Consider the following 8,338-nt stretch of genomic DNA (forward strand, 5'->3'; position numbering starts at 1 on the left):
GTAATGAGCTATCATGAAATTCTTCTAATACTGTTGACAGAGGATTGTCAAAGATTCTGGTGGCTTCATTTGCTTTTCTTTCCTGTTCCACAGAAAAAGTAGGATTAGTAAATGTACTAATCATTAATGAAGTTGGAGGATTCTGTTGAGAGGATGATGGTAATTCTATTGCAGCTTGCTTTGCTTTCCTTTCTCTTTCAGCCTCAGCTTTTCTTTGCTCCTTCTCAGCCATTCTTTTTGCTATTTCAGCATCTTTTTGAATCTGTTTGTTTTTACGGTATTCTCGTAAAGTTGCTGCAATATCAAAAGGTTTTGGGGTCTGTGGCTGTTGTTCAGAGAAATAAAGAGATGGTGATGGAGTAGAAACCCCACCAAAGTAGAAAGGTGTCGGCCAGTTCCTCAGGGGTACTGCCCCGTACATAGAACCTACCTTGGAAAGAGGCGCTGAGGGTCCTACATCATACATAGGAACTTGTCCTGTTGTTTTGAGTATGTGTAGTTGATCTTGAATGAATTTTGTTTCCTTTTCTTTATTTAAAATGAAATCAACTAGAGTGGAAGGATCTGTAGGCATGATGTATTTAAGCTCTTGAAGTCTTTTTTCAAAAACTTCAATCATATGAGAAACCTGAGACTGCTGGTTTGATACAGTTGTATCAATTTGTTCAATTTTGTCTTTGGTTTCGGAGATGTTCTTATGGATAGAGATAAGAGCAGTATTTTGAACAAGAGAATTCTCAGTCTGCCAATTAAGAACATCTTCTGTGGGATTTGGGCGAACAGTTTCTCCACTTGGTAAAACTGTTGAGGAAATATTTTGGATTTTTGGGGTATGTCTCGAACCATTTTTATTGAAGGTTTCCAACTTTGGAAAATCTGCTTCATTAAACATAAAGCATTCTTGGACCTGTAGGGTTGGAATTTGAACCAAAGGTTCAGTCTTGCAAAATGGTTTTGGTTTCCAATTTGTTTCTTCTTTTGCCAAAATGTCAAGACACTTTTTATAATAAGGATGAAGTTCCTTTTTTGAAGAAATTTGGAGTGTCTTCGGACTTTTGGAAATCCAGACAGAAGGAATTTGATAACCATTAAACTTACTTCTCTGAGAGATAAAACCCTCAGTATCTGAATCTGGACCTTCTGGATCTAGATCTGGTTTGCAAGGTCGAGGCTCAACTTGCTTTGGTTTTGATCTTTTCTTGCAAGATAAATCTGATAATTCAAAACCAAGAATATTTTCTATCTGACATTCCTCACAAATATTGCAAACATCAAAATAAACATGACCTGAAATAGGATCCTGAAACCATGAGACTGGAAGTCCTTCTTTGTCAAAATATTTAATAATATCTTGACTGCGATGTACCTGTTGAAGGTTGTGCGGATGATCATTATGTATATCCCATTGTTTCTCAAATTCTGTGGGATAATACATTGGAACCTGTACACACATGATAGAAGGAATATGAGATTTTGAATTCAAACTCCTTAAATGAGAATGATCAAATGAAATTGAGGTTCTCCCTTCTTTTGTGTGACTGATCCTTGAATTGCAAGAACTTCAAGAATCTTGTTCAAGAAGCTCAAGAACTTCCACAAATTATGTTGTGGTATCCAAGGTTTGCAAGAACAACGACCAAACTCAAGAAATAGGCAAAACAGAATTCAGTAATACTCAATATAAAATTCCAGCAACTTGAACACTAAAAAAAGGTATGTGACTTTTTTTTTTTTTTTTGGACTCTAATGATTCAAACACAAAACTAACAGAATCAAGAATGAAATTTGGGCAGAAAAAACACACAAAAATGCTGAAACAATTCTGGAAAAATTCGGACAGCACACACCAACATGAACAAAAATTCGGACTTCACAAAAACCTTTCCCACAATTTGACACAAAACCCTAATGACCTAGCAGCGAATATTAGGGATAAAAACTGGCTCAAAACAATAAAAAGGATATAACGTGATACCTCTTTAACTAGCTTTGATTACCAACTGATACGAACGTCACCAACTTGTGACGAAACCCGTAAGAGACAAGCTCACAAGATCTAGAGGAATTGGAACATGCTTGGGGTGGTTGAACCTTGACCCGTTAATCACGTGGCTAACGAACTGTGGTATGGGGTAGATGACGCCACAATCTAGTGTGATTCTAGATTGATAAGCCTAACTTGAAGATCCCAGGGAATTAGTCTAAGATATTCCAGAGAAGCTTACAAGAAGCCAATGAGAGAACTCTCAAGTTTTTGTTCATAAGTAATAGCCCTATTTATACTGCTACTAGGTGCAAGACAACCAAGAGGGATTAGGCTTCCATGAGGCCCTTATCCCTAGCTAATCTCGACCCAAACTAGCAAGACTAAGTCGGACGTCCTAAGCTCACAAACGAGCTCTTGGTTCGGCCCTATGCTCAACATGAGCTTATTGATCTAGTCCAACAACTACTACTAATTAAATACTCAAACCCTAAATAACTAGGCTATTAACCACAGGACTTTAATGGGGTCTGTGGCCTTCAAGCATGACTTCCTTCATCGAACAAGGCCTCTAACAAGATGATTTGTCTTTTATCCTCATACGCAAGGCCTTCTATACACTTAGGCCTCCCGACTTGCTCTTGGACAGCTTTAATTAGAAGTTGAAGCACATCCTGCAGTCTCTTGGCACGTGCTCATGTGACGGGACCTAGAGGCACTCTCACTTGTTCTACTTGCATGGTTTGAGCTGCACTTCCATTCACATCGTAGTGTGAAACTTGGTGAAAAGTTTGATTGAATCTCATTGAGAAAATTCTGATTTCTTCAAGAGAGGCAATCAAGTGACCTAAGAAGTGATTGGAGAGATTATTAGAGTGTGTAAATTTGAGTGATACACGAGTGACAAGTGCATACATGTGAGCTTGTATGTTATGAGGAATTTCTTTTCTTTGCTAACCAATTTTGCAGGTCACTTAACCATGCCTCGTGGAGCTGTATCATCAAGAATTCTTGGTGTACGAACCTTCCAAGAGGAGGGGTTTTGATCACTCTAGTTCCAAAACTTCTTCATGATTGTCACATTCACAACATGAGTTTCATTCACTTTGGGAGGAAATGGATCATTTCCGTGCTTTGTGTGCATATAAAAGGTATAAGCGTACTTGTGATGAGTATGAGGAGGAGCAAAGAAGTTTGCATCGAGTATCTAATTCGAGGTCATCAAGCAAACGAAATTCATTTAAGGAGTGTCATGACAATCGAGCCATGGAGCCTAAGAATTCTCGGATTGAGTCAAACCCTCATGAACCAATGGATGATTTCCAAAGTTGGACTAAAAACTGGGTTGATTCTATGAAGGAGGAAATTAGCCAAGTACTGAATTCATACTTTGAGCGACTCAATTATGTGTCAACTGATGGTAATAAAGGAGATGTTCCTTCTAGTCCACCATTGATTGAAGAAGTATCTATGAATGCTAGCAATGAACTTGAGCTTGAAAACCTTGAAATTCCATCTATACAAGTTAGTTGTCATGAGCTACTTGAGAAGGAAGAAAAGGGAGAAAGTGCACTAACTTTGGGCAAAAATGTAAGTACTTATTTACCTAACGAACTTACCTTTGCTTTGTTTAGTGTTTCTTTTTTTATGCAGATCAAGCAAAGTCAAGTAGAGTTGATATTGATGTGTTCCATTCCAAAGTCAATTGTACACTTTGCAAGTTTCCATAGAGTTTGTCTTCTAGGAGTTAAATTCCTTTGGTATCAATTCATGGAACAATATCAACTCAAATCTGTCCACACCAATGGAGAGTTAATTCGAGCTCATCTTGAAGGGAACATTCCAAATTTTAGGGCTATTTGTGTATCAAGTCGTTTAAAGAATGAGTTCCTCAATGATCATTGCCACTACAATTATCGTCTTGCCCTTAGTCCACGTGAAGCTCCAACTCCAACAAAGCTGCCTTGGTGTCTTGCAAGTGTATTCGAGCATGAGCTCGGTTTCATGAGATACACGTCACACCATTTTGAGGATCCTTACCTCATGATCACAAGCGATCAAGTTGAGCATACATTGAAGCTGCTTCGTGAGATTCAAGGTTCAACAAGGGTTGTTTTTCAACTTAGCAAGTGGTTTTTGCATTCGATGAAATTTGCAATCATCATAACAAGATTGACTCAAAGGCATGTAACTCTTCTTGTCATCATTCGTGCTTCAATTTGTAGGCAAATTGCTTTCAAGAGGAGGGGAATGATGAGAATATGAAGATCCAAATCCCTATTCAAACACATGAAGAGTTAGAAGCAAATTAGTCTAGTTAAGTTATTCCCTTAGTAGTTGTGTCATTTGATTAAAATAGTGATGGCAAAGGTTTAAGTGCTGATTTATTTGCTGTTTTAATTAGTTTATCTATGTAACTAAATTCGGCCAGCTTAGTCTCTCAAGTGAACCGAATTCCTAGTTGCTAGTTTTAGGAAAATAAGTGATTCCAAATCACATTAGGATTTCTAGACAATTCTAAAGCACATTAGGACCTGATACGAACCTGCATGAAGGTATGAACTTGTATTCCACCAAACCCTGGATCTAAACGAAAATATCAAGTTGGGGTGCGGAATAACACTTGACCCCTCTAAACCGCGAAACTATGAACCAAGAAGAATTCTTGACCCACAACCTAATAATTTAGCGAACCAAAAGTGTAGGTAGGAGAACGCCACAACCAAGGTATATATTTGATTGATAAGTTCGAATTGAATAATTCAAGAAAAACTCTCAAGTATTCAAAGAAAGCTCTCTTGGACAAGAGAAAGTGAATAACTCGCAATTTTTGTTATTTTCTCATTAGTTAAAAACATTTGGAAGGACTAGGCTATTTATAGCCTTACATGGATTTAAAACCCTAATGTGTTTTGGAATTGTCTAGAAATCCTAATGTGATTTGGAATCACTTATTTTCCTAAAACTAGTAACTAGGAATTCGGCTCATTTGAGAGACTAAGCTGGCTGAATTTAGCTTCGGGCGGGTTCATATCACTTAACATTCCAACCTCTAGTGTCCCTACAAAAGTAAAATATAAATTAAAGAATAAATCTTGTATATACTGACAGGGCATACACTATCATAATTAGCTGAATGCCACATAGGTAAAATTTAGACTTGAAATTTAGCATATATGGCATTCATCTAAATATGACAGTGTATACATTCTCAGTGTATAGAAAATTAATCATAAATTGAAATAAAAGTATACAAAAGGGAAATACAATCAACATGAAAAGTCAAAACATCATTGTAAAAAAACACAATTTAAAACATCATTGTAAAAAAACACAATTTAAAACATCATTGTAACAAACACGAAATTTGAGAGAATCTTGTTTTCAACTATTGGTCTTCAGACTCCTACTCCAAGTCATGTTTTATAATTTTTTCTCTAGGAATTATTGGATTGTATTTTTAATCATTAATTATTAGTTCTTTAAATAATTATCCTTTATCTGAATTGATTATTCTTCTTTACATCTAATTTTGATGGAATACAATATATTGAATATTTTAATTTATTATATTATTGTAACAATGAACCAAGCTTAATTTGCTTGAAATCTACAATTTTTTTTAACAAAAACTAAAACCATGTAATAAAATAGAATTGTTTAAGAAATTGATATTGATTCAATCATATAATCTATCAGACGTGTCAAGCACAATTTGCAATGCTTGGCAATGCTAAGAAAAAAAGAAGAATGGTAGAGATTTTCATTTTTTATATTTAAAATTAGACTTTGTCGCGTGCTATTGGTCCATTTGCGTACTAGTCATAGTATTGTTAATTTGAAACCATATTTGTTATTACTTCTTTGCTGCATTGTTTTATATTATTATTATATACTCAATATTCACTTCCTTCTTGAAGTAAAAATCTTGGTTTTGTATATAATTGTTAGACGATGGTAAATACACTACCACCTAGTAGAGTGGCTGAGGTATATGTTGTGTATATAGTGTTTTATTTGGTTAATTTTTGCTAACACTATATTAATTGAACTCTTTTAAGCGGAACAAATATGAGAGGGCAAAAATTTTGTACATTTGACGGTAACAAGGCGTGCCTATATGAAATAACACTCAGTGTACTTCTATTGCAGATTTGCAAGATTTGTAAGTTGTAGCAATAGATTAATACTACGTTAGAAGTCCAATATATCAAAGTTATTGTAGCTTCGGGTGCAAAGTGGAAATTGATAAGAAGTTTGGGGTACAAAGTTAAAATCGACCTACCATCTAATAGGCACCTCGTGTGCATGCTTAGAATCCGCTTAGTCACCAACAGATATTGATGTAAGTGAAAGAGATTTGCATCCCTTAACCATGAGCTCTTGGGTTCGAAACTTATGGGAACAGGAAGGACAATGTTAGGAGAGTTTCTCCCTGCAAGGGACCCGACTCGACTCGAACAAGATTAATCGTAAATTGTAAAATTGATGCGGACACTTGTGAGTTATAAAAAAAAAATGAAATCCGTTTAGTCCACATGACCCCGTCAACCATTGAATAAAATGGGGCGAAACTAAACATTTAGGATAGAATGTGTTTGAAATTGCTATTCTTATTGTATGGTGAGAATCATTCACAAATTAGTGGATGCAATGCGGAATTCGTCCTTCTAGAGTTACCAGCTGTAAGCTACATGTAACAATCAGTATCCCTTATTCCTTTTTTTTTGGTTGCTAATTTCTTTTTGAAAGTCACAATATATTTAGTAAGGCAATAAGTTTTTGTGCATATATTGACCAAAAAAACTAGTGTTTCTGCACGTAGAAACATCACACATGTGGGCTAAATTGGGGGAAAAATCATGTGGCTCTTATTACTTAAGAATAATTTTAGAAACCTCCCCTAAGTTTTTTGATAATTTTACTAGTTTGCCTTGATGTTTGCAAAATTTCCCTGAGGTTAAGGTTTTGATAATAAAATTAATCCAATTAGTAAAAATAAGGAGAGAGATGAAACTTTTATTTCATAATTACCCCTTATGCATGTATATAAATTGTATTAGTAAAAAAATTTAAAAATAATTAATAAATACATTTCACCACTCAAAAAGTTAACATTTAATAAATTAAATAACACAAATAAGCAACAAAACTATACTAATGATCACAAGATTTAACAAAATAGACTAGGGATCTCTTTTGACATGATATTTGCTATAATTATGGTGATTTTGAACAGAAAAAATTTTTGAATTTTGCTTTTCTTTTTCCTCGATTCTCCTTTACTAATATCTAATGATTAAGTAATTAAAGCACTAATTAACTATTAGTAACTAATTAATGAAAATAACTGTTGAAGATTTCTATAATGATGAACGATGACTTGTATTTACGAAATAATATCAATTCATATACCTAATGGCGGAAGGAGGAAAAAGAAAGGTAAAATTCAAAAATTTTTCTATTACAAGAATCATAACAAATATCATGTCGAAAGAAATGACTATTCTATTTGTTGAATCTTGTGATCATAAGTGTAGTTTGTTGTTTATTTGTGTTATCTAATTTATGAAATATGAACTTTTTGAGTGGTGAAATGTGTGTATTAATTGTTTCTAACTTTTAATTATTTTTATTCTTTTACTAATACAACTTATATATATGCATAAGAGATATTTATGAAATAAAAGTTTCATCTCTCTCATTAAAGTACTTTTAATATTACTTTTTCTAATTGGACTAATTTTGTTATCAGATCCTAACTTCAGAGGAGGTTTGTATAATTTTACAAATTTTAGGAAAAACTAGTGAAATTGTCAGAAACCTCAGGGAGATTTCTGAAATTATCCCTATTATTTATCCATTCAAGAAATTTTGTTTTGCGGACAACAAAGCAAAATATATAAGGAAATGTTAGTTGCACTCCACTTTTTCTCAACTATACTCTTATCATTTGTTTTTTCACATAATCTATTAAATGAAAATCATATGATAAAAATAATAATAAAAGTCCGATTAATAAAAAGAAAGTGTAATTAAGATTTCTGAAAATCAACACCTCAAAAAAGGATTTCTGAAAATATATTAGGGATAATTTCACAAACCTCCCTTGAGATTTTTGACAATTTCACTCGACCCCCTTCAAGTTTAAGAAATTACATTAACCTCCCTTGGTGTGATAATATGACTATAATGTTTTTCACTTAATAAATAATTCACAATATGATGTAAATGTTAAATAAAACCAAGAAAAAGAAAAAAGAAAAAGAAACCCTACCTCTTCTATTCTCTACCAACAGCCATTCTTTCTTTCTTCCTTTCTTTCACTCTTGTAACAACGATTCTCTTTTCCTT

The sequence above is a fragment of the Coffea arabica genome, chromosome 6c (assembly GCF_036785885.1).
Source record: "Coffea arabica cultivar ET-39 chromosome 6c, Coffea Arabica ET-39 HiFi, whole genome shotgun sequence".
NCBI lineage: Eukaryota > Viridiplantae > Streptophyta > Magnoliopsida > Gentianales > Rubiaceae > Coffea > Coffea arabica.